Source organism: Scylla paramamosain, unplaced genomic scaffold, assembly GCF_035594125.1.
Source record: "Scylla paramamosain isolate STU-SP2022 unplaced genomic scaffold, ASM3559412v1 Contig5, whole genome shotgun sequence".
Taxonomy (NCBI): Eukaryota; Metazoa; Arthropoda; class Malacostraca; order Decapoda; family Portunidae; genus Scylla; species Scylla paramamosain.
Window position 1 is genome coordinate 1,357,501 of NW_026973670.1, and position 10,000 is coordinate 1,367,500.

General features: G+C 39.9%; 1 protein-coding gene and 1 long non-coding RNA gene across 2 annotated transcripts in view; both read right to left on the reverse strand.

Annotated features, from left to right (window-relative positions):
• Positions 1–2,678, reverse strand: part of LOC135096643 (uncharacterized) — a 7,022-nt gene extending 4,344 nt beyond the window's left edge. The window contains exon 1 of the long non-coding RNA XR_010264879.1: positions 2,284–2,678. This is a non-coding gene — a long non-coding RNA (uncharacterized LOC135096643). The remainder of the gene's footprint in view (positions 1–2,283) is intronic.
• A 7,180-nt stretch (positions 2,679–9,858) lies between these two features.
• Positions 9,859–10,000, reverse strand: part of LOC135096592 (uncharacterized) — an 88,594-nt gene continuing 88,452 nt past the window's right edge. The window contains exon 8 of the transcript XR_010264837.1: positions 9,859–9,917. The gene's annotated coding sequence lies outside the window, so the exon portion shown is untranslated. The remainder of the gene's footprint in view (positions 9,918–10,000) is intronic.

Genomic DNA, 10,000 nt, shown 5'->3' on the forward strand with positions numbered 1-10,000 from the left:
TAGTCTAGATGAGGTCTGACCAGCGCCAAGTATAACTTTAATATTACTTCCGGCCTTCTACTTTTAACACTCCTAAAAATTAATCCTAGTACCCTATTTGCCCTGTTTCTGGCCTCTACTGCATTGTTTCCCTAGACGGAGTTCAGAGCTAACTATAACTCCTAAATCTTTCTCGTACCCTGTACCTACCAGAGTTTGGTTGTTTGTTGTGTACCTAACCTAACCTAACTATAACTAGTAAATGTTTTTTGTACCCGGAACCTAACAGCATCATTGCTCATTGTGCGCCTAACCTTACTTAACCTAACCTAACCTAACAGAACTTAACCTAACCTAACCAAACCTAACCTAACTTAACCTAACCTAACCAAACCTAACAGAACCTAACCCTAACTTAACCTAACCTAACCTAACAGAACTTAACCTAACCTAACCAAACCTAACCTAACCTAACTTAACTTAACCTAACCAAACCTAACAGAACTTAACCTAACCTAACCAAACCTAACAGAACCTAACCTAACCTAACATAACTTAACCTAACCAAACCTAACAGAACTTAACCTAACCTAACCTAACCTAACCTAACCAAACCTAACCTAACCTAACCTAACCTAACCTAACCAAACCTAACAGAACCAAACCTAACCTAACCTAACCTAACCTAACCTAACCAAACCTAACAGAACCTAACCTAACCTAACCTAACCTAACCAAACCTAACCTAACAGCTACATAAAGAAGTCAGTGTTTTAAGTGAATTATGTAATGGTGTGCTTGTCAACCAGTAACACCTTCAACAAGTGCACCAAGTCTTTGTGGTAAATTACTGCAACAAAACAAGATAAAAAAAAATTGCAATAAATCAATAAATAGATAATAAATAATGAAAAAAAATAAATAAAAGTGTCATTATTATCACTCCTACTAAGATTAAAATATTGTTAACTTGGTGTATGCTTCATTGTTCACCATAGTAGTAGTAGTAGTAGTAGTAGTAGTAGTAGTAGTCAACAACAACAACAACAACAACAACAACAACAACAACAACAACAACAGCCAAGATCAGTCCGTCTTGTAAAAACTTAGAAATACTGTCTCTCTCTCTCTCTCTCTCTCTCTCTCTCTCTCTCTCTCTCTCTCTCTCTTCAAGCTACAAGACAAGGCCTGCTGTGTGTGTGTGTGTGTGTGTGTGTGTGTGTGTGTGTGTGTGTGTGTGTGTGTGTGTGTGTGTGTGTGTGTGTGTGTGTGTGCACATCACATCTGCCTTGCCAGCGTGAAATTAGCCGCCTGTGATTGGTTCCTGTGTTTTGAAATGCAGCTGCTGGCCAATTAAAAAATATGTAATTAAATTAGCCAATCACAGCGTCTTAATGTAAAATATTTCAATTAGACTCAGGAAGATGTCTGTCTGTCTGTCTGTCTGTCTGTCAGGTTAGGTTAAGTTAGGTTAGGTTAGGTTAGGTTAAGTTTAGGTTAGGTTAGGGTTAGCTAGGTTAGGTTTAAGTTAGGTTAAGTATAGGTTAGGTTAAGTTAGGTTAGGTTAAGCTAGGTTAGGTTAGGTTAGGTTAGGTTAGGTTAGGTTAGGTTTGGTTAAGTTAGGTTAGGTTAGGTTAGGATAGGTTAGGTTACACACACACACACACACACAGACACACACACACACACACACACACACACACACACACAGCAGGGAGTGTTGTCAGCATACTATTAAGTAAGAGTGTTTACAGGACAAGGCATTAGTTAGTGAAGGAGGGTCGTGAAATTAGAATAGAAGTAGTGACTTGTGTGGTTATTACAACAAGCAGATTAATTGAAAACACACGCAAAACTATCAGATATCAATGTTTTTGTTCGAGAGAGAGAAAGAGAGAGAGAGAGAGTGCTTTAAGTTGACATCCGGCCAGCGTTTTGTCAACCTGTTCGGAGCCTAAGCTGACCTACAATTCTCCTTCCTCTTGCAACACCAACAAAGCAACACCACCACAGTTACTGCCAATTATACTAACTGCCAATTGGATAACAGCTAACTCAAATTACCATCGTCACTTTACAGTCCCTAACTATCAACTGCACCTCTAACAACCCTAACCTAACCTAACCAAACTACTCGTGGTGAAATTTCTCTCCACGGAGGAAAGGCGGAGAAAAATTTACCTCCGCGTTGGAGAGAACACTGAATCAATGGACGACCCACCACCACCACCACCGCCTTTTCTCTCCCCTATCATATTCTCTCTCCCTCCCTACCTTCCTCCTTCTCTCCATGCCTCCTCCTACCTTTCCTCCCTTCCCTCCACGCCGCCGCCGCCCGCCGCCGCCGCTGGAGGAAAAACTGGAGGGAAATTTGTTTGAGGAAAGCTCCCTCTGTCCTCTTATACAGCTCTCCAAACACTGAAACATTTGACCCGGCAGACTCTTAATATATCTCTAACTCTCTCTATTTTCAGTTTCTTTCATTTTTCAGTTATAACAAATTACTGTTACATTTAATTTGTCATTCTTATTACGAGAATATTTGTTTTTTCTATTTATTTTGTATCACTTTTGACCCAGCGACCTCTCACCCTCATATATATCTCTCTCTCTCTCTCTCTCTCTCTCTCTCTCTCTCTCTCTCTCTCTCTCTCTCTCTCTCTCTCTCTCACACACACACACACACACACACACACACACACATAGATAGAAAAAAGAGAAAGAAAAAGGAGATTTCCACTACTACTACTACTACTACTACTACTACTACTATACTACTATCAGCGAAATAGTTTTTTTGGGTAACTTTCACGGCTCCTTGTAGGCTGATAGTCCGAGAGCCACCTGATAGTCAGAATAGTCAGCGCACGTGAACATGTAAGACTATCGCCAGCAGTAAAGGGTTTGAGAAAAACTATGATGGTAATAATACACATTTTCTTTTTAACGCAACCATAGAAAACGCAAGATACATCCTCAATATTTCAAGGGTAACAAAGGTAAAATGTCCAGGCTCACTAATCAGGGTAAGGCTGCAGCAGGTAACGATGCAAACTTGAATAAAAAATACGTTTAAGAAATAGACAGGAGGGAAGTGGTTCTCAGATAGAGTGGTGGATGAACAGGTGGACTCCGTAATGTGGCTGTGGGTGCTGAGTCACTAGGGAGCTTTAAAAGATTAGACAGAATGGTGTGCCTTATATAGGGAGTGCCACGTGAAGGTCTGATGGCTTCCTGCACTAACCCTTATTTATCTATTCATTTATTTTTTTGTTGTTGCGTTCTTTTATCGTGAGTTAACCCACCACTAACCGTAACAGAGCCTCGACTTCCCGTTTTCTAGTGCAGCCAGTCAGGAGGTCCTCAGTGACAGCAACATATCAACGCTCTTGTCTCTTAATGGAAGTTTTGCAAGTTTGTCTCAATATTAGTCAACAAAACAAAAGAATCAATGTGGTCTGCTTACAAACATTCAATCTCTTACTCTCTTTCATTTTCCCTGTTCACTCTTCACAAACTTCCTATCCGTTCTGTTTGTTCTGTTCTGTTCTGCAAGTGTGTGCGAGTTTGTGTGAGATTGTGCGAGTTTCGTGTGAGATTGTGCGAGTTTGTGTGAGATTGTGCGAGTTTGTGTGAGATTTGTGCGAGTTTGTGTGAGATTGTGCGAGTATTGTGTGAGATTGTGCGGAGTTTACAATTCTTCAGTTCTTGTGTATCTCCTCCTGCAAGGAAGACCTGCTGGCTAGTGTGTGATAACTGTGTGTGTGTGTGTGTGTGTGTGTGTAAGTTTTCAATAGTACAGCCACACTAACTTAACTCAACGTAGCCTAACCTAACCTAGCCTAACTTAACGTAACGTACCCTATCCACCATTTTTCCAGCTTTCCCCAATCCCAGCAGCTCATTAGCTTCATCCCGTGTCACACCCACCTGTTCTAATACTTTGCTGTTCCTTCCTTTCAAACTGCACAGCAAGCTTGGATTTCCTGAGGCAACGCAAGCTTCACCCTTCCTCACTCCCTGCTGCCTGATACACTCACGCCACACACAAAACCAAAGTTAGTCGTGCTGACAAACTTTTCTTAGTAAAAGCCCATGGGGTCTAGAACGAGTGGCAGCATTAGCCACAGGGACTAACATAATGTTAGTCAATTTGTGACTAACTGAGCACTCAACTTACTCCAATATATCTGACTAATGGCTTCGTACTGTTCACTGCTTCTACTAACCACACTAGTAAGGTGGATCATAGGTGTTAGTCAATTAAATGAATAATTAGTTAGTCTTTCTTAGGCAGATGATGAATCATTAGTACCTTTAATACTAGCAGCTAGCTACTGCTGTCTCAAGGTTAGGGAAACAAATAGGTAACAAATTCAATATATTCATATACAATTAAATGTTCCCTCCATTTCATTGCATTAAAAAAAAAAAAAAAAAAAAAAAAATCACTATAATTGTTATCATGTATAGTATAATATGGTTTTGACTTGAACATTTAACAGAAAGCTCCCCTCAAAACTGTAATGATATATAAAACACAGATGTAAACAATAAGCTCCATTAGTAACACTTCATCCTAGTATGAGAAAAAAAAAAAATCATCACAAAAAGCACCTGTTTTGCAAAGCCATTAAGTAAATAATAGACATTTGTGAGTATTAATCACTACAACTTGCAATGTGGAAAAGAAAGCAAGCATCTCTAAAGATATGAATATAAAACCTTCCTCCCATTCATAAACTAAAGGAAAAAATATGTAAGTCAAGTTAACATAAAGGAAATGTTAAGGAGTTACAGAGAGTGTAAAGAATAAGAACATAAGAACATAAGAAATAAGGGAAGCTGCAAGAAGCGACCAGGCTTACACGTGGCAGTCCCTGTATGAAACACTCCTACCTATTTCCATCTGATATCCCCATCCATAAACTTGTCTAATCTTCTCTTAAAGCTCTCTAGTGTCCTAGCACTAACTACATGATTACTGAGTCCGTTCCACTCATCTACCACTCTATTCGAGAACCAATTTTTTCCTATCTCCTTCCTAAACCTAAATTTTTCAAGCTTGAACCCGTTATTTCTTGTTCTACCCTGGTTGCTGATCCTAAGAATTTTGCTTACATCTCCCGTGTTATAACCCTTATACCACTTAAAGACTTCTATCAGGTCCCCTCTTAACCTACGTCTCTCTAGAGAATGTAAATTTAACCGCTTCAACCTCGCTTCGTAAGGAATACTCCTCATCCCCTGTATCCTTTTAGTCATTCTCCTCTGTACTGATTCTAATAGACCTATATCTTTCCTGTAATGTGGGGACCAGAACTGCACAGCGTAGTCTAGATGAGGTCTGACCAGCGCCAAGTATAACTTTAATATTACTTCCGGCCTTCTACTTTTAACACTCCTAAAAATGAATCCTAGTACCCTATTTGCCTTGTTTCTGGCTTCTATGCATTGTTTCCCTAGACGGAGTTCAGAGCTAACTATAACTCCTAAATCTTTCTCGTACCCTGTACCTACCAGAGTTTGGGTGTTTAATGTGTACCTATTGTGTGGGTTTCCTCTACCTACGCTAAGGACTTTGCATTTATCGATATTAAATTGCATTTGCCATCTATCCGTCCATTCATTCATTCTATCTAAGTCTGTCTGCAAGGCGATGGCATCCGCTTCTGACCTAATTAATCTACCTATCTTTGTGTCATCCGCAAATTTACTAACATCGCTACTAATTCCACTATCCAAGTCATTGATATATATTAGAAATAATAATGGCCCCTAATACTGATCCCTGTGGCACCCCACTAATGACATGACCCCACTCGGATTTCGAGCCGTTTATTAGTACTCTCTGTCGCCTGTTACCAAGCCATGACCCTATCCAACCTAACACCTTCCCATCTATCCCGTGCGCCCTAACCTTTCTCAGGAGCCTTTGATGGGGCACCTTGTCGAATGCTTTACTAAAGTCAAATTAATTATAATTAATTAGTCCACTGCTAATCATTATATCACACTACTTTTAGGGAAACAACCAGTGCAAAAATAGACATTTAACCTTCTTTGTACAAGCTTTTAACCCAGATCATATCCATATGTCACCATTAATCCTTTAAACCAACACAAAAAAAGAAATTGAGTATTTCTATGGGATATACTAACTAAACAAATCTACAGAAATGCTCCACAACAGTAATAAACAAGCCTCACCTATCACTTGCAATAACATACACAAATAAAATATACAAAAAAAAAGGTAAAAAATGCATAAAAAAATAAAAATATATGCATCATATGGTACACGAACAATACTACCCAATTTAGAGAGAGAGAGAGAGAGAGAGAGGAGAGAGAGAGAGGCATTATGTGTGGAGTTGAATATATTTGGAATGAGATTTGTGCATTTTTGTATGTCAATTTTGTCTTTACTTCATTGAGTTTTACAAGTAGAGATGTTGTTTTTGAAAGTGTTGCCTTTGTCATACTTGATACCTAAGAGATGGGATGTTGTGAAACGGAGGAAATGTTCACAATTTTTGGGGGGTGTTCAATATTAAACACACAAAGCCTGCAGGTGATGAGGAATTGATGAGATCATTTAACGTTTTGGGATCAATTCCATCCTCGTTTAAGTTTACTTATTACCTTATTCATAGTGTGAGTGTGCCTGCAAAGCCAAAAGGTCTTGCAAATGTTCAGCGAAGTCTGTAATAACTAGAGAAGGGAGCAACTTTCTCCTCTCTCAGTGCTAAAAGCCTTGCAACAATTTCCTGGGTGCAATTGACATTTAAATGTGATGAAGCACATTCGTTTCCTTGGTCAGTTTATCATTTCCACACAAGCATCACCAGCTTCACTCTGCATACAAATCCTAATCTCTGGATCAGGTAGGGAATCATCACAAACTTTAAACTTCCCCCTCACTCTATTAAGATGGCAATTATAAACTAGTGCGTCATGTCAACGAATGTGTCTTAGTAGATTACTTTACAGATTTGTATGATCTAGAACAGCCATCCAATTTCACATTCAGTTCTATATCCTGGTTCTGAGGAGTGTACATTTGCGTAATGATTTGTCAAATTAAAAAATGTCCTGGTTTTAAAGCACCACGACCTGCATGCAAAAAACTTGTATCAACTTTCATAGTGCTAAATACAAAATGTATGCATAAGTAAATTATGAAGAGATAAAACACAAACTTTCACGCTGTTGTCCACCACCACTTACTGCAACACAGGACCTTGCAAACTTTTTATTCTTACAATTGTTTCTTTTTTTTTTTTTTTTGTTAATGGAATAAGTTGTCTTTTTTGTCTGTCTGTCTGTGTTAAATATGTCTCTGTCTGTCTCTGTGTTTAGTTACAGTGTTAGAAGGTTTAATATAACTGGTAGAGGTTGTTATGTATATACAGGGTGGTTAATAACTGGAACAGGTTAAGTAGACATGTGGTTAGTGGTGAAACATTAGATAGTTTAAAAAAAGGGCTAGATGAGAGCATGGATAGGGAGGATAGATGGGATGGGTAGGCGTTGGCTTGCTCCAATGGTGTGGATAGAGGAGCTGCCTTGTGTAGGCCATCACTTGGCCTCTTGCAGTCTCCTCGCTTCTTTTGTTCTTATAACCACCACCACCACCACAGCCACAACCACCACCACCACCACTACTACGAGCCCCTTAACCTCTTCGGCATGGCCAGTCAAAACGCGCGCCGGCGCCATGTCCGGGATTTCCGCGCGTGCGGCAAACTTTGAACACTACCACCCCTACATTCATCAAAACTAAATAGAATCATAACATACTATGTATGGGCATATCTGGAATGGTTCCATTGTGCCTTACACACCAATATTCAGTCTAAAACAAACTGCACTTTATATTTTACCTACTAGTTTTCGTGAGAGGATGGCGATGGTGGAGTGGTGTAAACGTGCTCCTCTTCCTCAGACTGATATGATATACGAGTGTTGAAAGACTGAGTCAAATGTGTCCTTCTGCAGCTGGTGGCGGTGATGGTGGTGGTGGTGGTGGTGGTGAAGGATGAGGGAGCGGGGGAGATGGAGGAGGAGGTGATTGTGAAGGAGAAGGTGGTGCGGGTGGTGGTGAGGGATGAGGGAGCGGGTGAGATGAAGGAGGGGGTGACTGTGAAGGAGAAGGTGGTGGGGGTGGTGAGGGTGAGTGGTGAGGGGAAGGAACGCTGGGTGATGATGGGAGAGAAGGAAGCTGACAAGAAAAAATGGCAGGAACAGGTGAAGGTGAGCGGGGGTGGGAGTGGTGGGAAGGTGAGAAAGGTTGGTGATGTAGAGAGGGAGGTGGTACGGAAGGTTGGTGAGGTTGAGAGGGTTCAGATGGGGGTGTATGGGGTGACTGGTCTCTATCGCACACGATCACCGCGCGAAATGTAATCCGTGACTGACAGTATGACGCAGTGCAGTGGCGTGATCACAGGATGTGTCAACATAAGACACTTGCCACTTGTTTTATTTATTGTATGATTTATTTATCACTCTTTTCGTAATTCTCATTTTACTATGACATGATCATTATTTTATATTTGTCCATTTTTCATCTTTTTCATCTCGGTATGAGCGAGGTGTTTGAATGTCTGTGTGATAAATTTACTGCAGCGGCTGAGAGAGAGAGAGAGAGAGAGAGAGAGGAGAGAGAGAGAGAGAGGAGAGAGAGAGAGAGAGAGAGAGAGAGAGAGCGAGAGGGAGAGTTTTGTTATCGAAGTTTTTCTTTCTGTTTTCCTCTTCTTCCTCTTCCTCCTGCTCCTCCTCTTCCGTATCTTTGAGGTTTCTCTTCGTCCTCCTCCTCCTCCTGTTCTCTCTCTCTCCTATTCGTGTTGTTCCTTTTGTTCCTGTTGTTTGCCCCTTTCTTCCCTCTGTCGCTCCTCCTTGTTCACCCTCCATTCATTGTTAGGTTTTCTGTCACATTTCATAAATAAGGCTTCTTCTCTCACTTCTACCCACTTCAGTGTGGCATCTAGTACTGCCGCACATTACAAAACACTACGTCTAAATAGAATATTCGCCTAAAACTACCCAAATATCTGCAGTATTAAGAATAAAGAGGAATAAATTCATTGTTGTTTAGTTTCCCCTTAAGGAAGATTCGTTTTTTCTAATTACGTCATTTTACTAAGAATTAAAAGGTTGAAAATCCTTCAAATTACAGTTACAGACTAGACCATATTGACCTTACATGTAAACATTACAAATATGGCTCTTTCTCTTAGTTCTACCATTCAAACATAGTATTATACAACACAAAATAGTAGATTTAAATAGTATATACACCGGAAAACTCGTATAACAACAATAACCACATTAATGAAGTATAGGTTAGTGGTCCTTAAAAGACACACGTTTTCTCTAATTACGTCACTCATTTAAGAAACATAAGGTCGAGCATCTTATTAATTTACTTAATAAAATGGACCTTATTGACCTTACAAATGAAAATTATAAATATGGCTCCTTCTCTGACATATCCCACTTACACATAATAAATAGAATAGTAGATTTAAATAGTATATACAAGTAAAACTATCAACAAACTCGTATAATAGCAATAAACAGGAATAATGAAGTACAGGCTAGTGTCCCTTAAAATACACACGTTTTCTCTAATTACGTCACGCCTTTAAGAAACACAAAGTCGAGAATCTTTCCAATTACAGTTACGAAATGGACCATATTGACATTACACGCATAACTACTATTACTACTACTATTACTACAACTACTACTACTACTTACAGCCACCTACTATCGCCGAAATAGTTTGTACCACGTAACTTTCAGGGCTCCTTGTTGACCAATAGTCCAGCACACTACAAGGGCGGCCTGATAGGTCCAAGTAGTCACCACATACGGACTGACCATTCACTACTCCTGCTACTACTGACATGCTGCTGCTGCTGGTTGATGCAAATCTGACGGAGAGTAAAGGGTTAGGTTAAAAGTTGTAGTAGTAGTAGTAGTAGTGGTAGTAGTAGTAGTAGTAGTAGTAGTAGTA